Source organism: Marmota flaviventris, chromosome 10 (genome assembly GCF_047511675.1).
Source record: "Marmota flaviventris isolate mMarFla1 chromosome 10, mMarFla1.hap1, whole genome shotgun sequence".
NCBI lineage: Eukaryota > Metazoa > Chordata > Mammalia > Rodentia > Sciuridae > Marmota > Marmota flaviventris.
Genome location: NC_092507.1, coordinates 53418315 through 53446214, shown reverse-complemented (window position 1 = coordinate 53446214; position 27900 = coordinate 53418315). Strand labels below are relative to the sequence as shown.

The window sequence follows — 27900 nt, the reverse complement described above, 5'->3', positions numbered from 1 at the left end:
TAATGGATGTCAGGTTGCGGGAGGGGAAAGGGGAGTAACAATTGATAGATATCAGATTTCCTTTTGCATGATGAAAATGTCAGGAACTACATAATGGTAATGATTGCACAACTTTATACTAAAAACCACTGTTTTAGTATAAAGGGCACTGTGTTGTGCCCTTTCAATGGGTGAATTTTATGACACATGAATTATATGTCAAAATTTATTATATGAATTATATGTCAAAAATTATGTCATAAAAAAAGAAGAAATGGGGATTTCATTTTAAAGTTTTCTCTTTTTTTTAGATGGACATAATAACTTTATTTTATTTATTTTTGTATGTGGTGCTGAGGATCGAACCCAGTACCTCACATATGCTAGGCAAGCGCTGTACCACTGAGCCACAACCCCAGCCCTCATTTTAAAGTTTTCAAATTTAACTTCTCTTTTAGTCATGTAACTTTTTTACAAGAGGCAATCTTACCCAATATGAAAAGAAAAAAAAAATCTCCACAGAACTATAACACTCAGAAAAGCCCAATTTGAAAATACCCCTAATAAAACCCTTGCATTTTCACAGATGAGAAAAATTACAGATGGGAAAAATTAGACCAGAATGTGAAAAGACTGACTCAAGCTGAGTCAGTAACTAGAGAGTCAGGAGAAAAAGTTCAGCCTCCTCACTTCCAGGCCAGTGGACTTCTCTTCCACTTGGAAGCCTCATTTCTTTGAAGATCAAAAATAACCATTCCTCTGTATGTATAACTAATTAAAACAAGTTTTTTTAAAAAGTAAAAAAATAAATAAATAAATAGCTAGAAGCAACAACAACAAAAATAACCTCTCATACACTGAAACAAAGAAGGTTATCTATCAAGCAAAGAGAAGGAAGGGAAGGCAGGAAGGGAGACAGAGAAGGAAAGAGGGAGGGAGGAAGTGGAAGAGGAGAAGGGTTGGTCCATTTCTATCTTATGCACTGTATCACCTACTTATCCAGTCATTTGAATTATCTTCCTAATTCATGTTGTCCTATTTTTAAAAAGGGTTTGAATGGATAAGGTGTCATTTCTACACTTTGCTTACTAACTGAAGACCTCTTTATTATAGTGAAATGTGAATATAGCACTAAAAGTGTGGAAAGCATTGGAGCAGTCATGTCAAGTGAGAAAAAGAAAATATGATGATAACTCAGTACATATATGAATACATAAAGATGCCCAGAGGGAGATACTCCAATTTCAACGGCAACTATTTCTTTTTTTTAATTTTTTATTTATTTTTTAGTTTGGGGTGGACACAATATCTTTATTTTTATGTGGTGCTGAGGATTGAACCCAGTGCCTCACACATGCCAGGCAAGCGCACTACCACTTGAGCCACATCCCGAGCCCCACATGGCAACTATTTCTAAGAGATGGAATCATGGATGGTTTTGAGTTTCCTCCTTGCTTTTCTGAGTTTTCATAATTTTTTGAGGGGAACCTACATGCTTTTTACCTACTCTATGTCAGGCACTGTGCTAGGTGCCTTCTATGTACTACTCCTAATCTTACCACAACTCCAGGAGTGAGGTATTACTATTTGTATTTTGAAAATAAGGACACAGAGGCCTAAAGATGTTAAGGAACTTGTCCACATTGTTCAGCTTAAGAGGAAATTTCCAGATCTGGTTTTGTTTTGTTTTTTTCCTATTCCGGGTTTTCTTCCCTTTTGCTTTTCTTTTTTATTTCTTCCTCCGCTTATGGCGTGTAGGAATGATGTGCCCACATCCCACTCAGTAATTAAAAGCATAGAAGAGACATGAAGGGGAAAACACACGATGCTCATCTGGAGGGTGCATGAGCAGGTCATGGGGAGGGAGGGGTCCTAGTATTCAGAACTTCTTCCAGAGAATACTAGAAACAGGAGAAGGAGCCAAGCAAAAGGGAGAGTAAAGATTACAGACAGTGAGCACGCATGCACTCATGTACATATATGTACATGTGTATATATTTTGATGTATATTTTAATATTTTGATTTAAACATAAAATGTTTTAAAGTTGATAAGATTATCAACATTTTGATGTTTATCAATATTTTTATTAAAATACTTTATATTTATATATATATATATAAAATATATATATATATATATATATATATATATATATATTTAAACTTGGGATTCCCAATTCAGAAAGACTCTCACTGTACCCTCAACAGGCAAGTCCCAGGGGGTGGGAATGGGAAAGACAGATGGCAAGACCCCCCACCACCACTTGCCATGGTCTCTATTGAGAGTCCCTCTCCTTTTAACACTGGTTCCCAGATTTTCCCACTTGTCTTAGAGCAGCAGGAGTCACAGCTGGGTCCAATTTCTGCAACACTACCACCACCCCCTCAACTTGGAAAAAGTATTCTAAATTTATACCACGCAGCACCAAACTAAAAATGGCTTAGAAAGAGGAACAAACATACCTTGTGCTGGGCTCCTGTTAGATTTCACAAGCACACATTTCACCCTTTTTTTTTTTAAGCATATGTGATCAAATGATTCTTAAGTAATTAAAAAGAAAAAGAAAAACTCCAAGTTATGAGAAGAAAGTATCTGTTTTAAACAGGCAGGAAAGACGATGGAGAAGGGTAAGGGGTGTGCTGACTCAGCAAAATGCATATGGTTTTGTTTGTTTTTGGGGCATTGAGGACTGACCCCAGGGGTGCTCTACCACTGAGGTAGACCTCCTGGGCTTTTGATTTTTTATTTTAAGACAGGGTTGCATTAAGTTGCCAAGTCTGGCCTCCAGCTTGCAATCCTCCTGCCTCAGTCTCCCTGGGATTACAGGCATGAGCCACCATGCTGGGCTGCATTTGGCATCCTAAGAATGTTGTCTGGCCCTAATATTTGTGTACATTCACCTCCCCCTTTCTCATCAACAATTTTAAAAAATGAGACAGAACCAGGAGTTGGAAGTCCTGCTCACCAGGCCTGGTTATGAGACGGAATCCCCCAACAAAGCCCCAGGTAATGTCCCTTTCACAAGCTTCACTTTCCTCATCTGTAAAATGAAAAGGCTAAACTTGACTAGTGCTTCTCAAGCTTTTTTTGTCCTTGTCACTTTTTTTTTAATATATAATATTAAAAACTTGATTTATTTTTATTGAAGTGTAACCACATACTTCACTTAGCAAACTTTCTAATACTAGATTTGGAAGAGGGAAACACATCTTAAAAGACTGAAAAATAAGGGGCTGGGGATGGATGTGGCTCAAGCGGTAGCACGCTCGCCTGGCATGTGTGCGGCCCGGGTTCGATCCTCAGCACCACATACAAACAAAGATGTTGTGTCTGCCGAAAACTGAAAAATAAATATTAAAATTCTTTCTCTCTCTCTCTTTAAAAAAACAACAACAAAAAAAAAAAAAAACCAGCCTCCTCAGATTAGTGAGGCATTTAAAAAAAAAAGACTGAAAAATAGGGGCTGGGGTTGTGGCTCAGCAGTAGAGCACTGGCCTAGCATGTGCAAGGCGCTGGGTTGGATCCTCAGCACCACATAAAATAAATTAATAAAATAAAAAGGTATTGTGTCCAACTTAAAAAAAAATAAGAAATAAAATAAATACTGAAAAATAAGTGCCAGATTCTTTCTTGGTTTGATTTTAATAGAAAAGCTGGGGAAACATGAACATTTTCACAACGGCTCAAATCACTTTGTCACTGTCAGCTTTATGTCACACATGAGTAGAGCTATTTACTGACCTGACCAATTCCTAAAACTACCATAATATGTACTTGTGAAGAAAGGTGCGTCAAGCACCTAAGTGCTCAAAAAAATGAGATGAGTAAATGATCAGAACTTGCATTTAAGGGACTGAGGACATGGCAGTGACATGAAGCTCACAGATATGACCAGCACAACACATAACCCTGCAACCTGGGAAGGATATTGAAAGAATGCCTTCTCAACTATAGTAAAAGGTTTGCATCAAGTTTTCTAAAGCACTCACTTTGTAATACAATCTTTCAAATTGTTTTGTACATTTTGGAATAATATTGAACTTGTTGGGGAAGAGTTGACTATTCCAAATCATAGAATAATGACGGTATTAAGTATTTGGATGGAGAAACAGACTTAGGAAAACAGAAGTTCTTTTAGCATATTTACCCCCTAGAACAGAGCAACACACATTTGTAAACATTGCTGAGTGTTTTAGTCAGTTTTTTCGCTACTGTGACTCAAGGACCCAACCAGAAAAACTGTAGAGGAGGAAAAGTTTATTTAGGGGCTCATGGTTTCACAGGTTTTAGTCCATAGAAGGCTGGCTGCATTCTTCAGGGCTCGAAGTGAGGCCGAACATCATGGAGGAGAGTGTGGCAGAGGGAAACAGCTTATGTGGTGATCAGAAAGCAGAGAGAGATCTCCACTCTCCAGATACAAATATATACCCAAAGCCATGATCAAATTCCCACATCCTCTAGTCACACCCTACCACTTCAGTTACCACTCAGTTCATTCTTATCAGGGGATTAAGTCACTGATTGGGTTAAGACTCTTATAACCCAATCATTTCTCCTCTGAACTTTCTTGCATTGTCTCACACATGACCTTTTGGGGGAACACCACACATCCAACCATAACACTGAGAGAATACAGAAAAAGACACTCGTAAGCATTAATAAGCAAGAAAGAGTAACTAGAAATCAACTGCAATATCCATTGTTACTTAAATGTTTAAACTGTCCTTGACATCACAGGTTGTTTGGTTTGCTGCTTTCATTTTTTTTTTTTAATGAAGTCCACATTTTTAAGTAACTTAGGCAATTTCAACTCTAGTTAGAATAAATTATAGCAGTAGAGCTGCTGAGCTCTGCTACAGGCAATTAGAAAAGCCAGACAAAATATAAAACCATCCACGTTTAGTAATAGGAAAGGCATAGCTGGGTGCAGTGGCACATGCCTGTGATCCCAGCAGCTCAGGAGGCTGAGGCAGGAGGACTGCAAGTTCTAGGCCAGCCTGGGCAACTTAGCAAAACCCTGTTTCATTAAAATAAAAAAAAATTAAAATTAAAAAAATAAATGGGGGCTGGGGAGTATAGTCCAGTGGTAAAGTGACCCTGAGTTTAATCCCCACTACCTTAAAAAAAAAAAAAATGCAAGGAATTGAGGAGTCTGACCTTGAGGAGAAGGGAGGCTCATTGACATGAGCCCAGCTTTCTGCAAGTCCATTTTCCCACTCATGGTATTTGCCAATTCATCACATGAGACAAAAAGCTAAGAAGCCAGGCAGAGAAAGCTGCTAAGAGTCAGAGAAGCCTGCAGAACTTCAACATTCTCTTACAGATGCAGAGACAAAGAGTAGAGTCGGGCAGGATGGTACATGCTTGTATCCCACCAGCTCAGAAGGCTTAGGCAGGAGGATTGCAAGTTCAAAGCCAGCCTCAGCAACTTAGTGAGGCCCTAACCAACTTAGTGAGACCCTAACTCAAAATAAAAAATGGGCTGGGAATGTGGCTCAGTGGTTTAAATCCTGGATTAAGTCCACCGTGCCAAAAAAAAAAAAAAAAAAAAGGTGGATTTCAGGGCCGAAAAGTCCATTCTAGATCCTAGAATGACTCAGAGAAGTGGGCCTGTCACAAGTTTTCTCCTTGAGGCATTACTGACTCCCCTGCAAGGGGCAAGGAGAAGGAAGCTGAAAAGAGAATGAACATTTTACAGAGTAGTTTTCAGCAGACTCAACAGTACTAAAAACACAAAAATTGGAGTTTAGAGCTTAACAGGAGGAAGAGGTTGTGGCTCTCAGTCATTTTCCTGAGGGCATAGGATTGGGAGAAAACACAAGAGGACCAAATCCTTAAAAGTCTGCAAAAAAAAAAAAAAGCCTCAATTAGACTCAGTGCTTAGTTGAACTGAAGTGACTATAGAAGTGTAAAGTTCTGCTGAGGCAATTAGAAAAGCCAGACAAAATCAAAAAAGATCTGCTTGAAGTAACAGGAGAGCAATTAATCTGCTAGGCAAAGAATAGTACTTTCTACTGCTAGAAAAGAACAAGATAAATACCCTCAGCAGGGAGATGCCATCATCAGAACATCTCCATACACATGGTTGGACATTTAATTAAGCATTCCAAGGCATAAGAAGGAAGAAGCCAAAAAGAAAAACGGAAAAGATGGAGCTAGGAGCACTCTCCTAGCACATGTGGGGCACTGGCTTCAATCCTCAGCACCACATAAAATTTATAAAAATAAATCAATCAATAAAATAAAGGTATTGTGTCCAACTATATATATATATATATATATTAAAAAAAAGTAAAACAGAAAAGAGGGGCTATTGATAGAGTACTTGCCTTGCATGCACATGGTCCTGGGTTCAATCCCCAGAACCACAATATATAGATAGATAGATAGATAGATAGATAGATAGATAGATAGAGATATAAAGATTCACAAGTGACCAATACATTAGAGTTTTTAAATGTGGTTTTAAAAATGACTATGATTTATATATTCAATAAAACAGATGACAACATGGGAAACTTATTTTTAAGGAATCTAATAAAAAATAGAATTAAAAAACACAAAGTGAAATTAAGAAATCAACACGTTGTCTGACAACAGATTTGACAGCTATGTGAGCTATGTGAACTCTAAGACTAGGGGAAAAAGTGAAAAAGTTGATAAGAGTACAGAAAATAAAGTAAGGAATATATTGACAGGGTGAAAAAGTTCTAACACAAAAGTAATTGCAGCCCAAGAAAAAGAGGACAGGATGGAGCAAAACAATATACGAAGAGGTGGTAGTAGAGAATTATGAGAATCACAAAAACATCAAGTTATACAGAGCTGAAAACCCCGGGCAAGGTAAATACAAGGAAAACCTAGGAAGCTATTGAAAACCAAATACATAGAGAAAAGTCTTAAAAGCAGCCAAAGGGAAAAAATGTAAAATCAAATGGTGACAATAAGACTGACAGTCAACTTTTTCAAGAAAGGATAGAAACCAGAAGAGGATGGAATAAAAATTTAAAAGTGTGTGTGGGGGGCGGAATCTGCTTCCCCAGATTTGTTTTTTTTTTTTTTTTTAAATAGGGTCCTGTTATGTTGCCCAGGCTGATCTGCTTTAGCCTCCCTAATAGTTTGGACAATAGGAGTGCATCACTACTTCTAGTTTCTCCCCAGAATTCTCCGTACTTACTGAAACTACTCTGTAAAAAGAAAAGGCAAAATTAGTTCATGCCAGGTCACTAAAATTGAGAGCATTCTTTTCTATCTGGTATGTACTTATTACAAGTACAAGAACTACTAAAGGAAGTTTTGTTTTATCCAGTTTGGATTTTCTTTTCTTTTTTCCTTTCTTTGTTTTACTCAGTTTTTTATGCAGAAATAAAACAAATAGGAATTAAGGAAGAAATGAAAAACAGTGACTAGAGTAAATATGTAAGTAAATCTAAGGGAACACAGATTCAAATGAATACAGAATATAAAACAACAATTTTAGTCTCTCATGGAAGCTTAACTATGTATATAATTAAAATGAATTACAAAAATAACACAAAAGGCAGAAGGTAGGATGCAGATGGGAGAGAAAACAGTAAGTGGAGTTAAAGTGTTCTAAGATCCTAACATTGTCTGGAATATGATTAAATAAAAATAACACTACCATGCACACGCGTACACACACACACACGCAAAGTAAGATGAAAACAAATGTGTAACTACTATGCTAGTAGAGAAGAAAAAGGAAAAGTTAAAAATAATGCTTGATTAATCCAAAAGAAAGCAAAAAAAATGAAAGGAAAAAAAGGTAAGTAAGACAGATGGGATACAAATAGGAAATATGCAATAACTAACATTGTTGCTACAGATCTTTATATATCAATTTTCAAACTAAAGACAAAATTGCTGGACTGTATTTTTTAAAACTCATTTATATGCTGCTTATAAAAGATACAGATTAAATAAAAGGGAACAAAAAAATTGAAGTATAAAATATTGGGCTGGGGCTATAGCTCAGTGGCAGAGCGCTTGCTTCGCATGCATGAGGCACTAGGTTCAATCCTCAGCACCACATGAAAATAAACAAGTAAAATAAAGGCATTCTGTTCATCTAAAAATATATATAAATAAATAAAATAAAATATCAATTAACCCAAAGAAACCTGGTATATCTACAATATCAAAAGAAGAATTAGTAGAGAGACATTTTGTAATTAAATATAACAATTGTAAATTTACATGATATGAGCCAGGTGCAATGGTGCAATGGTGCACACCTGTAATCCCAGGGAGAACTAGTCTCAAGATAAAAATTAAAATGGGCTGGGGATGTGGCTCAATAGTAGAGTGTCCTTGGGTTCAACCCCAGTACCATCAAAAAAAAAATTATATAATATGCATTTAATAACATAACCTCAAGGTTAAATAAAAGAAATATTGGAAATCATAAAAGGAGAAATAGGAAAATCAAAAATCACAACACAGGCATTTTACTTCTCTTAGGAACCAACAGAATGAGAAAAAAGAAATTAGTAAGGATATAGGAGATCTGTACAATAAAATTAACAAAATTGAAATAATTGGCATACATAAAATGTGGAACCAAACAACCTTAGTATGCACATTATTTAAAAGTAAAAACACAATATGCATATATAAAAATCGATCATATGCAGGACCTCAAAAGAACTAAAGTCATCCAAAGTATGTTCTCTCACTACAGTGAAAGTAAGTCAGAAATCAATAATAACAATTATTATAAATCAATAATAATAACAAAAAAAAAAAACTAGAAACATCCAAAGTACTTAGAAGTTAAGGACTACATTTTTAATTAAAAAAATTAATCATAATGGAAATTGTGAAATCTTTTAAACTAAATAATATAAAATATGACATAATACTCTCAAGATACACAAACACTATGCTTAAAAGAAAATTTATAGCCTCAAATGAAAATATTTTTAAAAACAAAGGCTGAAAATCAAAGATATAAACTTCAATGTCAAGAAACTAAAAAAAAAAATCTGAAATTACAACCAAAGTGCATAGAAGAAAATAATAAAGATAAAAGCAGGAACTCATGAGATACAAAATAAATGTAAAATACAAAAAACAACAAAGTCAAAAACTGAAAGGATTACTAGTGCTCATAAAACTTCAGCAATATGAATCAAAATAAGTGAGAATTACCAGTTTAAAAAAATCAATATTAGGAATGAAAAATAGATACACTACCACAATAACTATAAATATTTAAATAATTATGAGGATATTATTTTTAAAAACTTATATCAGGAAAAAATGAACAAATTTCTAGAAAAACACACCTTGTTAAAACACAAAAAGAAATAGAAAATTTGAACAACTGTATACCTCTTAAAGCAATTGAATCCACAAAAACATTTCCAGACCCAAATCGCTTTTTTCTAGACAGTGTGAATTTTTTTAGACATTTGAGTAATAATTTAACTTTTACAGAACTCTTCTTGGGAACAGAAAAAGAACAAGTACTTCCTAACTCATTTCATTTAAGTCAGCATACCCTGATATGCCAAATCCTAACAAGGGTGCTACAGTAAAGGAAAATCACAAGTTAGTCTCTTTCCTGAACAAAGATGTTCCTCAATAAAATACTAGCAAGTCAAATCCAGCAATACACAAAAAGGACAACATGACAACTTAGGTTGAGTTTGTTCCAGAAGTACAAAGTTGGCTTAACACTCAAAAAAATCAATATACTATCAACAAAATAAAATGGAACATATGATAAGAAAGAAAATATTTGCTAAAACTCAGCATCAATTCTTAGTAAAAACTGAGCAGACTAAAAATACAACTTTCTTAATCTAATAAAAGGTGTCTATATGAATCCCCTAAGAAATATTGTAGTTAACAGTGGGAAAAGTTGATGGCTTTTCCCCTGAGATCAAGAACAGGATAAGGATACTCACAATCACCACTTCTCTTAGGAACCAACAGAATGAGAAAAAAGAAATCAGTGATGATATGAGAGATCTGTACTATAAAATTAACAAAATTGAAATAACTGGCATACATAAAATGTGGAACCAAATCTCCATGAATATGACAAATGAGGTGGAAAATAAGGAACTATATAATACCAGTCATGCAATATTATGAAGTACACAAAAATAGGAGAAAATGTAATTTCAGAAATGATAAAAAAATATTTAGAATCTAAAAAACATGGGGCTGAGGATGTGGCTCAAGCGGTAGCGCGCTCGCCTGGCATGCGTGTGGCCCAGGTTGGATCCTCAGCACCACATACAAACAAAGATGTTGTGTCTGACAAAAAACTAAAACATAAATATTAAAATTCTCTCTCTCTCTCTCTCTCTCTCTCTCTCTCTCTCTCTCTTTAAAAAAAAAGAATCTAAAAAATTTAACAGAATAGGTACTAAAAAGGCTCAATATATAGCACTTACTAAATTCAACCTGGCTCTAATATATCCCTTCCAATAAAGTATATCTGGACAATGTTAACCGAACATAACAACTTAAGAGAGATCCTAGCTCGTGAAATAAGACAAGGAAAAAACAAAAAAGAAGATAGGAAAAGAGAAAATGAAATTGTCATTATTTACAGAAAACCAACTGGTCGCTGAAATAAAGTTGACATATGAAAATGAGTTTTATTTCTATATTCAGGAACAATTCAAAAATGAAATTTGAAGTGTTCATTATAGTAACATAAAAAAATAAAATAAAATAAAAACAATGAGCAGTAACATTACTTCTTAGCAAATTTGTAACACTTAAACCCTAGTGTCTTTGCCCTCTGAAGAGGGTAGTTATGGGTCAATCAATCCCACTGTTGTGAACTGTTATAAGTTTGTTTTTGTTTTTTTTTTTTTTTTTGGTTTGTTTTTTGTTGTTGTTGTTTGGTTTGGTTTGGTGGTACTGGAGATTGAATGAGGGCCTTGTGCATGCAGGATAAGCACTCTACCAACTGAGCTATATCCCCAGCCCTGTCATAATATTTTTTAAAGTGCCAGAATTACAGTACTGAATATATAATCCTCAGAAGTTCTAATGTTGTCTCAGCCTCCTTTGAAAGAGGAAGCTCAGACTCCTTTGAAAGAGGAAGGGGAGCAAAACCAAGTCCTTTTACTCTTCACTGAGCAACACAGATATATAGAAATATAGGAACATTTTGTCTCTCCCTTGAATATCTTTAGATGACATCAATCTACCTAACACAAAATTAAACAAAACAGGAAAAAAATATATATTGTATACATAAAATGTTTCAGCTGCAATGTAAAGGGGAAGTGACATAAATCATTTATAATAAAACAATGTGTATTTCAATATGCAAAAGCTCAGGTAGAACTATGTGAAAAGACATAATAAATAAAATACTTGTAGCTGTATGTAGATAGAATGAAACAGGTGTATTGTACTGGGGTCTCAAACAGAAGTGATATTGCTTTTGGGGAAATGATTTTCTGAACTTGAGAAATACAATCTTCCTTAGATTTACATAGCTTGGAGATTTCAGTACGTATGAAAAGCCAATTTATGTTCTAGGCTCAGAAAAGCATGAGGGTTTTTACCTACTTCTTCAACAAAACATTTGAAAGTTGCAGAGGACATCAGCTAATCTGTCATTGATTGGAACAGTCCAGACACTGCAGGACATGTGGTATTTCTGGTTTCTGCCCATGGATATTACCAGAGCCCCTCAATCAGGTGACTATTAAAAAAGTACTTGCAAATCTCCTGTGTGTCCATTCCCAATGAGAAGCAATGGCATAGACAAATCTCTAATCACAACTCTACCACATGCTAGTCCTGAAACCCTGAGAAATTCTTCAACCAGGTGCAGATCACCATTAAAATATCATTTCGCCACCCATCCAGTCAAAAGCAGCACTGAGCCAGGTACAATGGCACACACATATAATCCCAGCAGCTGGGGAGGCTGAGGCAGGAGGATCACAAGTTCAAAATCAGCCTCAACAACAGCAAGGTGCTAAGCAACTCAGTGAGACCCTGTTTCTAAACAGAAATACAAAATAGGACTGGGGATCTGGAGTTGTGGCTCAGTGGCAGAGCAGTTGCCTCACATGCATGAGGAACAGGGTTCAATTCTCACCGTCACATATAAATAAATAAATAAAGTCTATTGACAACTAAAAATTTAAAAAAAAAAAAAAAAAAGGACTGGAGATGTGGCTCAGTGGTTTAGTGCCCCTGAGTTCAATCCCTGGTACTTAAAAAAAATTAAAAAATAAAAACCCACTGACAAAAATCCTTGAAAGAATGTGAATTTTCTCTAAAAGTCAAAAATCATGGTAGTTAAGAAAAAAAGAAATTACAATATTTTGGGGTTTTCTTATGCTTATTTTATTCTTAATTACAGATTAAGAGCTGGATACTATATTTTTTTTTTAATATGTAGGGCCTAAAAGTCTGGATCTGAGTCTATTCAGTTTCCAATAGATTTTGTAATAACTTCCATGAAAATTCTTTCATGAGTCATAGATAAGGCTCAAATCCTAGCTTTGCCACATTAAAATGTTATACATGTGTTAATTTGCTTACAGAATATTATATTGTTCTTTAGAAACAAAATGTAAAAAAATAACAGAAACATTGAAAGAGAGCTATCTTCTCTGACCTCTTGTAGACAAAAAAAAAAAAATTCCATCCAACTTTTCACATTTTCCTCTCCTTTCTACTTCTATTTCTAAGACTTGTTTCATAAAATACTCAAAGAACACATCGAAAAATCTGGAGCTCAATGTCTAGAGTTAAAATGTCTGTTTTTCAAATAAACACAATCTGGCATATTAGTTAAAAGCGATCATTTTCTAAGGTTCACATTTCCCTTTTTATAATAGTAAATTAATTCCAATAATGAATGATGTTGACAATGTTATTAAAACCCACAATTTTACAATGTTTCTTATTTTCAAGCCCTTGCTTGCCATGTGAATGGTTTTTGTTTTTTTTAAAGAGAGAGAGAGAGTGAGAATTTTAATATTTATTTTTTAGTTTTCAGCGGACACAACATCTTTGTGTGTGGTGCTGAGGATCAAACCCGGGCCGCACGCATGCCAGGCAAGCGCGCTACCGCTTGAGCCACATCCCCAACCCCCATGTGAATGGTTTTTGATTAAAAAGACTTGAGTTTGAATTCTGGCTCTACCTCTTACTAGCTATGTGTGCCTGAATAAAATCTTAATCCATTTCTTTACATGTAAAGCACCACCTACCTTCCAGTATTGTGACAATATGTAAATTACCTCACAGAGAGCTTTTTGTGTACTAGTTGTTCATTAAATAGAAGTATGGTTATTATTATAATTAGCTGTCATGTTTGCTGATATCTACTCATTAAATAATTTCACTATTTTCTTCCTAAGATGTGTCCTACTTTTTTTTTTCCTGGCTTGCAAAGCTATTGAGATAGGCTGGTGTGTGTTATACAATGTCTTTTGAATTAAAAACAAAACAAAAAAACTCACTAGGCCAGGCGCAGTGGCACACACCTGTAATCCCAGCAACAGCAGCTTGGGAGGCTGAAGAATGAGGATCACAAATCCAAAGGCAGTCTTAGGAACTTAGCAAGGTCCTAAGCAACTCAGCAAGACCCCATCTCAAAATAAAAAAAATAAAATAAACGGCTGGGAATGTGACTCAGTAGTTAAGCACCCCTGGGTTCAATCCCCGGTACACAAAACAAAAACCAAACAGACAAAAATCTCACTGGACTATCCTAAGATATATTAAAAAGAGGGAAAAGTAGGCAGTTTTTAATTTTCAAATTCTGAAACATTTTACTGAACACCAGTAACGTGACAGTGAATTATAAAAATGCAACTTCTGCCTACCAATATCCTGATCATTTTTTAATATTTTTTTTAGTTGTAGATGGACACACACACACACAAAAAAAAGTCTTTATTTATTTATTTTTTTATGTGGTGCTGAGGATAGAACTCTCTGCCTCACACGTGTGAGGCAAGCACTCTACCACTAAGCTACAGCCCCAGCCCTATTCTAATCATTTTTTCGCCCCATCAACCTCTTTAAATTTCACCTAGTAGTCTTGTTCGGTTTTTACAGGGAGAGTTAACTTCTGAACAATTAGTACATTTTAGTAGTTTTTCTGCTGTCCTTTTCAGCAATAAAGACTCTAAATTTTTGTGTATTTGTTTTATATTCAGGTCACCAACTGGTGCATTGGTACCCACAAATAGCTCTCATGGTCTGGTTGCCATGGTCACATTTTCTCCTCAAAACCCACCCGCACATACATACCACTTCACATCACATACTCAGCTAGGTTCAACAGCACATATCCGTCTCCCAGCTCTTAAGAGATTCTTTCCAGAAATGGACTTGGAAGAATCTCAGTAGATGGATGGGTGGGTGGATGGATGGATGGATAGATAGATAGATAGAAGGATGGATAGAGAGAGAGATAGACATAAATATGCAAATAAAACTGCATTTCACAAACTTTGAAAACCAAATTAATAAGTGATCATGTATGTCAGTATACTTCCAACTGTTTTGACTGGAACTCAGTTAAAAATAGATCTTATGTCAGAATACAGCCAACATACCTAAATACATGAGCATAAATATTTAAAACAGAAATAAATTACAGAGAACAACGGTAACTCTTGCCATGTGCAACAGTTTCTGACATTTTCTATTGTTTCATCTAAAATGTTGCTTAAGACTCACTGAACTAATCCCCCACAATAAAAAAAAAACACTATTGCAGTCTAACATCTCTGCATATTAGAGATAAAGAAACTGAGACCCAAGGAAATAAAGGGTCTTGTCCTAGGTCACCAAGAGTGATAAATGAACAAGCCAGAACCTGACTATTCTAACTCCCTGCCCAAGGCTGTTTTCAACCCAAAGTGAAACAAACATTCTAAATACTCCCCTCAGATAGGACTGGGGATCTGAAGCCTAAAACATGCTGCTACACTGAGAAAACAGGAGTATTTTGATTCTAAACAATGGTGAATACTGACCTCAGCCTGAACCTCCAATTTAGGCAGGTTTAATTTTTTCTAACTCAAGTCCGCGGCCTAGCATGACTTGGCAAATAAGCAAATTTTTTTTCTTTTCATTAACCCTTTCTCCAGCCACTGCAAATAACACAGGAAAAGCCACCGTTCTTCTCAGAGTTAGTTTTACTTTGATTACACATGCACAGGCATTGTTTGTCCATGAGAGACTGGCTGGCTTAGACACAAGAGTGAATAGTTCCTCTCTGCATTTACCAGGCTCATGGACAGCTGTTTTCTTCCCCACTAAGGCTGCTTAATTAAAATTTAAAACATCAAAACCACATAGGTCAATACGTGGACGTGAATGATCCAGAGCCTATGAGATATTAATGCTACTAACACTAGCAACCCCGGGCACTTTTAAAGCCTCAGTTATAGAAAGTGGGATTGCTTAAGAACCGTCATTACAAACAGTATGGTAGCTTAAAATGTCAGTCTATCCACTGGCATCAGGTTGTGTGAGGTTTGTTTTTGTTATTTTGTTTTATATTCCTCCTTCTTATTGTGTGTGCCTGTATGGTCGGTCTGTCTGTCTGTGGATGCTGTTACAAGGAGGGAATCCTATAACAAGCCACAAACAGAGGCAGACTCCAGGGAACTGAAGGCCAAGCCTGGTGGTCCAGAGCACAAGAAGGCTTGGACCCTGAGCTATGGCAATGATCTCCCAGAAAACCTAACCCAGGCTCGGGAGGGTCGTGAGACGCACTAGCGGCGAAGAAGCAGCATGTGACCTGCCCTGAGCGCTGCGTGCCTCCTAGGGCACACGCAAGCCCCCAAAGCCCAAGGGCAAAGCGCTGGGGCCTCCTTAAATCAGAGCGCGCCAGCAGAGGGTGGGGTGCAAACTACTGCGCAGCAGCTCCTGGGAGACACACAGACAGCGGGCGGGCTGGAGAACCCTAAAATTAGTGCTCCGGAAGCAGGGGTAGTGCACCGCGGCGCGGAGATGGCGGCCACCGGAGCGCCGTCCCCAAGGCGCGCGGTCCCTCTGAGCCTTCCCAGCGCACGAGGACCAGGAGGGCGACCAATGCAGGAGGCAGGAAGAAGGAAGGAAGAACGTGGGACCACGTGTAGCCTCCTGAGACCCAGGGGTCCATTGCTCCTCCCCCAACTGCGGCAGAAATTTTAAGAGCTTCAGAATTTAAAACCCCAGAATGCTCCAGAATTCTTGTTGTTGAACTTGAAATTTGGTTACCTCGTTTTCAATGAGATCTTTCCTTTCCTGAGTTTTCATTTAAACACGTTTCTCTCCTCTCCCATTCCTCAAACAGAATGATGTTGCTCTTTGATTTGAGGGGGTCTGGGGGTTGTTTCTGTTTTAGTTTGGGGGGTTCCTTGTTTGGTTGGGGTGGTGGGGAGGTTGGGGGTGGAGTTTGCATTCGTATATCTCTTAGCAAGATAAACAGTTCTGAAGGTCAGATGGCTCCCCACTGGGCCCTCTGAAAAGATGAATGTACGCTGAGGGATTCTCCATCAACGTTTTTTCTTGAAAATACAAATTGTTTAAGTCCCAACTATTTTAGATATTCCAATAATGCATTGAAAACCTACCTTTTAATGATTAACTATTAGGAACATCCCAAAATACAATTATCAAGATTCTGAAAGCTATTATAAGGAAATCTGTGAAATGGAAATATGTGCTAGCCAAGATCAAATACAGAATTTAAAAAAAAAAAAAAACTGTAGTTATATTTAGGACTACAAAAATGGTAAATTGAATGACACAATAATTGGAAACCAAAAGTCATTTAAGACAGACACACTTATTATATAACTAGAATTTTTGAATAATATATGCATAGTAATGTTAAATCAGCCAGTAATACAACTTAAACATATTCACGGAGTGACATCTCATCCCTAGCATCTTTTAGCCTCCCCTCTGCAGTTGGCCCCTTACCTTTATTTTCAGAATCTTTCATTCTCTGCTTCCTCCCTCTGCTGCCAATAAGCAGAAAAGTCCAGCTGATTCTGCAACCCTGACTTTTGATTTGTCATTCACAGACAGTCAGCGGTCTCGGGGGCGAAGTCCCTCAGCGGAGGAGCACCCAGGCTATGATAATTGCATGCAAGTCAGTGTGCGGGGTTATAATTTTGCTTATGCTAGAGCGGAAAGGATGGGGATGAAGGCAGACGTAAACACAACTTCCAAAACATGGCATGGAACCGGATCCGGAGCCAGACTTGCCTTTCCTTCCCTCAGGGTAAGGAACCAATTGTTTAGCGCCTCCTTGCCTCAGGAGAGATTTGGTTCACATTGAAAGGGCAATGTCTATGCCTTGTGCTGGGCTTCTTTTCAAACAGTAACTGCATTTTTTAAAGGGGATTAGGAGCCCTGTGTTTTGTTTCCTCTTACATATTCATTCATTGCTTCATTCATCTCTTCAACAACATTTTTTACCGATGTGGTTCAAGAACCATGCTAGGCAGTGAGGATACAACAGTGCACTGAGACCGGTCCCCAGTACTCACAAGTGCTCCCAGCTGTTCTGAAACAAAAGCATAGGATGCAATACAAGGGTCTGGTGCATGGACACAGATTACTGAATTCATTCCCCCCAGGTGTAAGTAGACAGTCAAGGAGACTTTGGTTGGTTGTAAGCCATTGGGTGGCTCAGCCAGGAATAGGTATAAGGAAGCCATACCAAGAGATCCCTCAGTGGAAGGGCAAGGAAATTTCAGGCAAATCTTCCCATCATTCAATTCAAGCTTACTTCATATCCTTATGCAACTTGGAATCATTAATTCACTCTTTGATCATTCACTCAACAAATGATTATTTGTGCCAGGCACTATTCTACCTGTTAGGGTTTCCAAGTACAAAAACAAACCAAATGCCTGCTCCCATGACTATTACATTCTGGTGGGAGGATTCAGACATGCAATGGGCAAACAGAGTCATATAATAAATGGCAGTAAATGCTGTAAAGAAAAATGAAGCATGGTAATCAGGTTACAGAGGTGCCATTTTAGATAAGGAAGCCAAGTGAGGTGACTTTTAACTTATGGAAAATAGGTCAGGATCATCAGTCTTCCAAACATCTTCACTCAGAATTCTTTTTATTGTTGTTGTTGTTTTCTTGTTTAAGTTCAAACCATGACAACTTCCTCTACTCCATATGCCCTCACTGATATCTGGTGTTTGTTCTCCATTATTCAGATTGGTAAACTGATACCCATAAGGATTAACTGACCCAATCTAAAACCTAACTAAGCTGGGAGAAAAACAACAAAAAGAAATATATCTATCTGTCGCTCTCATCCACAGAATTGCTGGGTTAAATACAATATTGACACAGAAAATTTCCTGGACTAGGAGTCAAGAGAAGAGGTTGAAGACCTCTCTCTCTGCCTACCAATTATTAACTGAGTGTGTAAGGCAGATGATTTAGCCTCTCTACCATCAATTTCCTCGTGTGTAAAATGGGCTAATCATACCTGCCCTGGATATATACCAGGCTGTTTACAAGATTAAAAGAGAGAACAGATGCAGTACTTTGTAAACTAAGCACTCTATAAATGCAAGGTATAATTACCAACTGCTTGGGTACATTTAAGAGGACTAATTGCCAGTGTTCAGCTACTTATTATGCAGCCAAGAGTCAAAGAAGGCTATGGAGTGAAAGACTTCATGACCACTAGTGCTCCCTGGGGGTGATTTCTAGCTGCTAAAATTTGAAGACTCCCTGGAAGTTTGGAAAATTTTAAGGTTGTTTTTGTTTTCTTTTGTGTTTTGTTTTTCTGGTTTCCATCTTTCCTTGACAGTAATGCCTTTTTGCTCTTGTTTGACAACTTAAGACCAATCAGGAATATGCTGCTATAATTTTGATCTTGAGTGTCCTCCAATGTGTTAAAGGCTTTGTCCCCAAGGTGGTAGAACCTTTAAGACTTGGAACCTAGAGGGAGATCTTTAAGTCATTGAGGGGTATAGCCTCAAAGGGCACTGTGGGACCCCAACCCTTTGTCTTTTTCTTTGCTTCCTGGTCATGAATTGAACAGTTTTGCTCTACCACATGCACCTGCCATGATGTGCTGCCTCACCACAAGCCCCCCAAAATAAAGCCAGTCATGGACTGAACCTCCAAAACAGTGAGCTAAAAATAAACATTTTTTCTTTATAAGTCATCTCAGGGATTTTGTTACAGTGATAGAAAGCTCCTAATACACGTGCCTTCCTTATAACTCCTCACTGGCCACCGAATGAGGCACTGGCCTATACATCACATCAAAGATACGGGCATCTCTGCCTTCAAAAACTAAGTTCAGAACAGTCAAAAAGTTACCAGTAGAAGCACATTTCAGAGCTGAGAAGGCTGAGGAATTTATGCACCATTTCATTCAATAGTATTCTTAGTGCCAGGTACTGCTCTGAACAAATAAGAATGACACAGAGCCAAAAAAAAATTCTCTGTCCTCAGAAGCTTGTGGTCTCAGGTCAAGAGGTTTCCACAAGGTGTGCTAACTTACTGAGTTAGGCAAAGGGATGTCCAGACCTGGGCTGAATAGTGGGGCAAGGGCTCTGAAAAGGCTAGCAAGTTCTGCCATTTACTGACCACTAAGGATAGTTGGGACAAATTTTTGCACCTCTCCAAGTTTCCATTCCTGATCTGTAAGATGAAGATAAAAATGGTACATATCTCCTAGGGACAGTAGAGGTTCAAATGAGTTAAAACATGTAAAGTATGTGGCAGGAAGTTTGACGCACAATGTAGGGCTCCATAATTATTTTAAGATTGTTACCTTTGACCTGGGTCAAGTTTAGCCCTCTGAGTCTCAGTCTCCTCATAAAATATGAAAAATAATAACTAGTTTGTATGGTTATTATGAGAGGATATACATACCAAAGGGATATATAGCCCTTGGCATAAAGGAGTAGCTAACCACTGACCTGTCTCACTCTAGGCCCCTTTTAATCAAACAAGCTGCTCCAGGGTGGGGGTGGGGAGATGAAGACTGGGAGTAGTAAGAAAGTGGGAGGGAAGGAGGGCTGCCATTCTATATTCTTCATCTATTTTTTTTTTAAGTGTGGTCATTGCTAGGGGTACCTGCATCTTACCCAACATTGTTGGAAAGTTTCAAGTCTTCAGAAAAGTCAAAAAAATTGTACAGTGAGCTCCATGTTCAGGTTCATTTTGGTATATTTGGTACATGTGTCTATTAATCCTTTATTTTTTTTTTTAATATTAAGTTGAGAGGCCAGGGTTGTGGCTCAGTGGTGGGAGTGCTTGCCTAGCATGCACGTGAGGCACGGGGTTCAGTCCCTGGTATTACATAAAAATACACAAATAAATATTGTGTCCATCTACAGCTAAAAAAAAAAAAAAAAGAAAGAAATTTTAAAAATATTAAGTTGAAGCATTTTGAAGGTATCATTAAATAAAAAGCCTTTGTTTCCCCTCCTGACACCACACCAAAGCTTTAGTCCCCTGATTCCCTGGCCATTCCTTCCAGCATCAGATGAATACTCACAAGTCTTGCACTGCCCCACAGTAATCCCCGAGGCCACACCTCATGGAGGGACAATTAACAGCCTTAAATTTTGGAGTTTTCCACAACAAAGCAACTCTCTGGCAGACCCCAACCTTCAAATAAATTGGAATAATGAAACCAAGGACCACTATAAGCAGGTACGGCTGGGCTTGATGTTCTGTCTCAATAACTGCATTGAGAGGATTCAGGCAGGCTCCACTGGCCACTAAGTCCCTCCACAGCTCTGCACATTCCTTCTCTTGTTAGATGCCACTCCTGAGTCACTAGACTGGTGAGTCATGCCCAGTAGGCGAGGCCATCTTGAGAGCAGATCGAAGAGAATTTTCAAGAACAACAGAGTGAGACTCTGAACTCAAAGGGAATAAGGATTCTTATTGTCCTGGCATTTAAAAAAAAAGGGGGGGGGTGGGGGGGGGGAAACAACCCTGCTGTAATATTGGGGGTTAAATCTCTAAGCTGCAACTTTTACTCTGAAGAAAGACTGGCACAGAAAAATAAAATTAAATTAAAAACACTTCTATAATTCCTTTGAAACTTTTGTGGCACTTTTATTTCTTGCTTAGTGGACAGGTAAGCAAAGAGAGACCCAGAAGATACATCCCTTACTAGACAGACCAAATGTCTTTCTGATGAGGCTGGAGCCTCTTCTAGCTTCATCATTCATTCCCTAAACATGCCAGGGTGAGGTGAAGGAGGGTGGCTTCCCCTCCTCCATCCCACCTGCTCTTCCTCAGTCCAGCCAGGGCTCTGGTTTGCTCAAAGCACCTAAATGACCATAAAGAGGTGAGGCAAAGAGAGAAAAACTGCTGATGTGTTGGGGGTGGGGTGGAGGTGTATGATTAGGGAATTAGCCACAGAAGAGAGCAACACCGCTATAAGAAAAGCTGGTTAGGGCTGGGGTTGTAGCTCAGTGGTAGAGCCTTGCCTAGCACATGTGAGACACTGGGTTCAATCCTTAGCACCACATAAAAATAAATAAATAAAATAAAGGTGTTGTGTCCATCTCCAACTAAAACAATTATTGAAAGAAAGAAAGTCAGACCAGTTAAAGTCCTGTGACTTCAAACTACCAGGCAAGGGGAAGGAAAGTGATATATGAAGCACCTCCTACCTGCCAAGTGATTTTCTATTGCCATTGTCATACATTTATCAAGAACTTATCGGTCAAAGAGTATCTTTAAGGATGCTCACAGCAGCCTACCTGGATTTGAATTCCAGGGTACTAGCTGTGTAACTTTGGAAATAAAAGAAAGGTTCTCTCTGCTCTACCTTTCCTCATTTATAAAGTAGGGATTACTGTAAGAATAAAAAATAAAATAAAAACACGCACTGTTTCAGACTGTGGCTGTCATACAATAAGAGTGGAAACAAGTTAACTCTTGCCCGTCCCAGTTTTCTAGATGAGGAAAAAAATGAAGTAAAAAGAGTCAAGGTCACTTGCCAAGACCAGGGAGGGGAAGGAAATCATCCCATTATTTTCCTTTTATTGGTGAAAGCTTGGGAGTCCAGGAGGGTCTGATAACATATTCAGTACACAGTTAGCAAACAGAAGAACTGAGTTAAGCCCACATTTGCTGGCTTGAAAGCCCTTGCTCATTCCACAGGTCACAGGTTCTCAAACTTCCATGTGCATCAGAATCACTTGTCAAGATACAGGTTTCTGAGCCCTGTCCCCAGAGTTTCCAGTTTGGTAGTTCTGAGGTAAGTGCTGAGAATTTGCATTTTTAACAAGTTCAAGGGTGATGTTGATGCTGTTGGTCTAGAGAACATGGTCAGAGAACCATGGCTCTACAATCGTGTACCTGTCTGCAGAAAGGAACACAGGAGAAGGAATCAGACCTAATATTGTAGGTCCATTGGATTTTCCCACTCGGGCAAAAGACTGGTTAGCTAACATATCTTGTTTTTACACAGTCTTTTCATATTTATGACCTCACCTGATCTTTTCAATAACCTTGGGAATAAGCTGGATAGGTATGATTGTCTTCATTTAATGTGATTTGTTTTTAGGAATAGGTTTTCAGAAAATGACAATAAGAGACAAACCCACCAATTACCGGGCAAGGGTTCTGTGCTCCTCTCCAACTAACCTGTCCTAGAAAGTACTTCCTGCTGATGCAGCCTGACTCTAGTTCCAGCTGTGTTTTCCCAGGGCTGATCATAGCTCAGGCCAGGACTCCTTGCCCCAGGAGGGTCTGGATAAGGTGATTTCTCCTGGGAGGAATTCAGGGTCAATTATCAACAATATTTCTAGGACTAGCAAAGTCTACTGATCACAAAGTATTTTCACTCTCTGTTCACTCCCTTTTCTGTAAAAGCTTTGATATTTGACTAAAATAGCATTCTCTGGAAAGAACAGATGCATTTGAAGGGCTAATTCCACCCAGCACAGCTTGCCTATTCCCATTCAGAACTACTTACATGGTAGATTTTTTAAGCTGTTTTTTTTTTTTTTTTTTTAAGAGAGAGAGAATTTTAATATTTATTTTTTAGTTTTCAGCAGACACAACAAAATTTGTATGTGGTGCTGAGGATCGAACCCGGGCCGCAGCATGCCAGGCAAGCGCACTACTGCTTGAGCCACATCCCCAGCCCTTTTTAAGCTGTTTTGACATCTAAATCAAATAAACGACTAGCATCTAGAATATGTAAAGAAGTCCTATAAATAAATAAGAAAAACTACTGAAGACAAGCTTAATGGTACCTTGTAAAGTAATTTATTTGTGCTTTCATATAACTGATATCATGGAAACGCCCATAAGTGGATTGTTTTGAAATTTAAACAAATAAAAATTAAAAGAAAATACTTACAGAAAAAAAAAACTACCAAGTAAAAGATTAGGAAAAGATATGAACAAACTTTTCATAGAGGTTCTCATAAGCATGGCCAATATTCAGGTAAAGAGACAAGAAAAGACACTCAACTTCATTATTCATCAAGGAAATCAACATAAAATAAGTATACATTCCACACCCATCAGATTGGCAAGCATTAAAAAAATCTAGCAACAGATAAATAGATGGAACTGGAGAACATCATGCTAAGTGAAATAAACCAGACTCAGAAAGTTAAGGGTAGAATTTTTCTCTCACATGCAGAAGCTAGAGAAAGAGAGAAAAATGTGAATTAAAAGAGGGGGATCTCATGAAAAAAAGAAGAGAGACGAATAGAGTAGAAGAAAGGGCTCAAAAAGGGGAGGGGGAAGAGAAAGCATGGGGAAGTACTCAGGAATGAAATCTACCAAATTATGCTATGTCCACGTACAAATATAACACAATGGTTCATATATGTAAATATATTGTGATAATGAAGTAATTAAAATAATAATTATAGAATGGAGAGCAGTAGAGTGGAACAAACCAGATCACGGGGAGGGAAGAGGGGAAGAAAAGGGAAGGTACTGGGGAATTAATTGATCAAATTATGTTATGTGCATGTACAAATATGGTATAATGAATCCCACTATTATGTATAATTATAAAGCACCCATAGATTTTTTTTTAAAAGTCTAGCAATGAAATCATGAATCTCATACATTGCTGATAAGAACTAAAATAGCATGAACATATGGATATTTACTTGTTAATATCCCAAACTTAAGAAGAAAAAGAATATGTCCTCTGATCCAGTAATTGTCCTTCTAGGTATTAATATTATAGCTATAGTCACAAATGTTCAGACTCATTCTGGTTCGAGCTATACAGGAGTGAAATAATTCATTCATTCTGAACATATTTATTGAATATCTACTCTGTACAGGATACAGCATTAGGATGAAAAGATGCCAAGAGTCCCTAGAAGCCATGGTCTTTCTTACCTTCAGCCTCTGTGTTGTGAGGGGTGGAAGATGAGAGAAAGAAGGATGCTGGTGCAGAAGAACTTTTGCTTTGCCCAAAAGATTTAGCTGTCCCCAAATATCCTCCAGCTATGATCTTTCCCATTGCTCACTGATTTGGGGAGCGATCATATTGTCAAAGACCTGGACTCAAATACATAAAAATAACAACCAGCCTTTTGTGAGTCTCTATGTGTTAGGAACTCATTTAATCATCATAGTAACATGACATACAAATTTTCATCTCCGTTTTATAGATGATAATTAAGTTTTAAAAAGATTAAGTACTATGTTAACTTTTTGTCACTGTGACCCAAATACCTGACAAACAACTTAAAGGAGGAAAGATTTATTTTAGCTCATTGTTTCAGAGGTTCTAGTCCATAGTCAGCTGGCTCCATTCCTTCTAGGCCTGTGATCAGGCAAAGCAAGGTGTTGCAGAGCAAAGCTGCTCACCTCATAGTCCAGGAAGCGGAGAGGAGTGCATGTTACGAATAAGATGTAGTCCCCAAAGACACACCCCCAAGGACCAATTCCCTCCAAATATGCCCCACCTCCTGCAGTTTTTATCACCTCCCAATAATGCCATCAGCTATGAATCCCTCAATGGATTAAGCCATTCATGAGGTCATAGCCCTTGTGATCCTGTTGCGGAGAATAGACAGGCAAGACACCAAATAGGAACCGGAAGCAGATTTATTTGGCTATAGCCAGATTCAGAGGGCAGAGCTTTCACTGTAATCAATCGATCCCCTGAACTCCGTCCATCGGAATTCAGGCAGTTTTGGAACTTTATACCCAGCACGTAAGAGGAGTGGGTCAGAAGCTCACAGTCTGAAGAAGATCACACAAAAGCAGCATTTTCTTTCACTGTTCTGGGCAAGTTAACCCTTCAAGGACAGTGCCTGAGAAGCTCTCCTTTTACTTTTCTCCCCCTGCTAGCTGTTACCATGGAGCCCAATTAGTAACTTCTTCCCTTTGAAATGTAAACACCTCTGTGAATCTCCAGACCAAGACCAGAGACCTAGTTAAAAGAATGTTTTTCTTATCACACTCTGCATTTGCAAGCACGCTATTATATATGTTGTTATTTATATTAAATAGTCCATAAATGTTTGTGAAAAACTAGTAAAGGGGGCTGGGTTGTGGCTCAGTGGTAGAGCACTTGCCTAGGACATGTGAGGCCCTGGGTTCATCCTCAGCACCACATAAAAATAATAAAATAATAAAGGTATTGTGTCTATCTACAACTAAAAAAAAAAAAAAAAACTGGTAAAGGGGTGTTCAGCACCTGGAGTGCTGATCGCTTCCAAGCAAAGCCAAGTAAGATAGAGCAACAGGAAATAAGTAGTTTAACGACACTGAACTCTTCTGTAGAGATTCTTGTGCTGATAAGATCAATTATGGTGAAGACTTCTGGAGAAGCTTAATTAAAATTTTCTGTGGAAGACAGGGTGATACTATAATCAATTTCCAAAGTCTCCACCTCTGAACAGTGTTGCATTGGGGACCATGCATGCCATCAACACATGAGTCTTTGGGGGACACTTCATATCTAAACCATAACAAGTATCCTGGCTAAGATCACACAGCTTATTAGTGTGCCACATGTTAGTGTCATATTATAATCCCAGTCTAACATCAAAGCTATGATTCTGGAAGCCCAAAGTGATATTGATATCATCGTAAGAAATTCATTGGATTCATTCATGCATTCAATCCTCAGAACAAAGGGGTGGAGGTGACTCCATCAGTGACAGGACCCAGGTGCCATCTGGTTTCTGCCCTAGATCAGGTCAGCCATTTTAGAAATCAAGGCATGTCAGCCTCTCAGAGCAAGCATCTTTGAATGATGAAAACAGACAAAATTCCCCCTATCTCCCCACACACAAGCCAATGCTGTGCAGGTGTCTACAAAGTGCCAAGCCCTGCACTTAGCCTAGTGGGAGAAGAAAAGATGAATGCGCTTTTGACAGCCAAAATACCAGATGAAGTGACAAATGCCCTACAGGTGATGAAATTCTAAAGAGAGGTTACAGGTGGCAGGAACCTCAGGAAAAGCTTCAGGGAGATGATGACATCTGACTAGTCTTGGCAGAGGATTAGGAAGCAGCCAGGCTGAGCAATGAGAGCAAGACCATTGCAGAAAGAGAGAAGTCAGAGCCAGCCAGCATGTAATTTCCTTGCTTGATCACTTCCCAGCTCACTTAGAATAAACTCCCCACACCTTCCCCTGGCCTGCTGGGGCATTGAGTCCAGTCTTGTGTCCCCCCTTCCCCTTGCTGGGCTCCAGGAAACCACTCCACAAGTTATTCCCCGAGGCAAGCAAGCACTCCTCTGGCTGCCTGCCAGAAGAACCCAGTCAGGCTCAGGTCTCCACTGGATGGCCCTGCTTTAGGGGGGCTTCCTGTGCACCTTCCTTTCCCTCTCCCAGCTTCATTCCTCCCAATTACCCACAGCCCTGCGAGATGAGGGGTGTGTCTGTTTTAGGTGTGGAATGACCGCCATCTCTAGAAGCAGTTCCACAAGGAGGAGGCTTGATATTTTGTTCCCTTCGGGCCCCAGCAGAGAGAGGGACTCCATACAAATTGTGGAATGAATGGATGGAGTGAGTCAGTGACTAGGCGGAAGTGAATTAAGGCCCTAGTGAGGACAGGATGAAGTGTGCTTGGAAAGTAGTTTATCGTGGCTAGAGTTTAGGAGGTAACCCGGGAGTGTCCGCAGACGGGTTAGAAAATGGGTAGGTTGAGTCCAGATGGGGAGGACCTTGCTTTCGGATGAAGTCCCTCGACGATACTGCATTGCAGGCTCCAGGCCAGGTGTGGGGGGACCGGCTACGGGGATGCAAACCTGAGAAAGATCGCGTCGCCTGGCCTGCATTCCCTCTGTGCAAAGCCAAACGGACAGACAGGAAGGTCTAGGCGCGTGGGGGAGAGGTGCTGGAACCGACCCTGCGCTTCACCGAGGTCCCCCATGGAGCTCCTGAGTGGTCTTGTCCCCGCAGCCGACCGAGGGTCGACGTGGGGGGTCGCCCGGGCCGGGCATCCAGGCCCCGCCACCTACCTGCGGATCCAGGGCCGCTAACACTGCCCACTGCCCTAGTGCCGAGGCCGGCGCAGGCGGGTAACAGGTCCCTGCCGACCGCGCCCACACTCACCCAGCGCCGCCTCGCCAGCCCAGCGCGTCCTCCAGAGCCTCCGGGTCGCCTTCCACTGCCGCAGCGACGAAAACAGCCTCCGGCTCTTCTTGCCTCTTTTCTGAGTCGCGCCCATCGGTGCGCCCGCGCCCCTCCCCCACTGCCGCCGCCTCGGCCCGAGGGTCACCGCTCTCTGTCACCGCAGCCGCGCGTCTGCCAGGTGCCCGGCCGCCGCCCGGGTGGACGCGGCCAGTGGGGGGAGGAGCTTGCGGAGGGGAAAACCGAACCCGCAGGAGGCGGCGGGGCGGGCGGCGGGTCGCGCTGCGCCGCTCGGCCTGCGAGCACTGAACAGGTGCAGGCTGAAGTCACAAGCCCTTCACTCAGTGCCCAAGTACAGTCAGGCATCGTTAATTATC

At 39.2% G+C, this 27900-nt stretch overlaps 1 protein-coding gene across 2 annotated transcripts in view; it reads right to left on the bottom strand.

Moving 5' to 3' along the window:
- Dnajc6 (DnaJ heat shock protein family (Hsp40) member C6) overlaps positions 1-27631 on the bottom strand; it is a 152984-nt gene extending 125353 nt beyond the window's left edge. The window contains exon 1 of one of the 2 annotated variants that reach the window (XM_071618742.1): positions 27506-27631. The gene's annotated coding sequence lies outside the window, so the exon portion shown is untranslated. Of the gene's footprint in view, positions 1-16922; positions 16994-27505 lie in introns of those variants that run through there. The other variant, XM_071618740.1, reaches the window with a different exon arrangement.
- Positions 27632-27900: the final 269 nt, after the last annotated feature.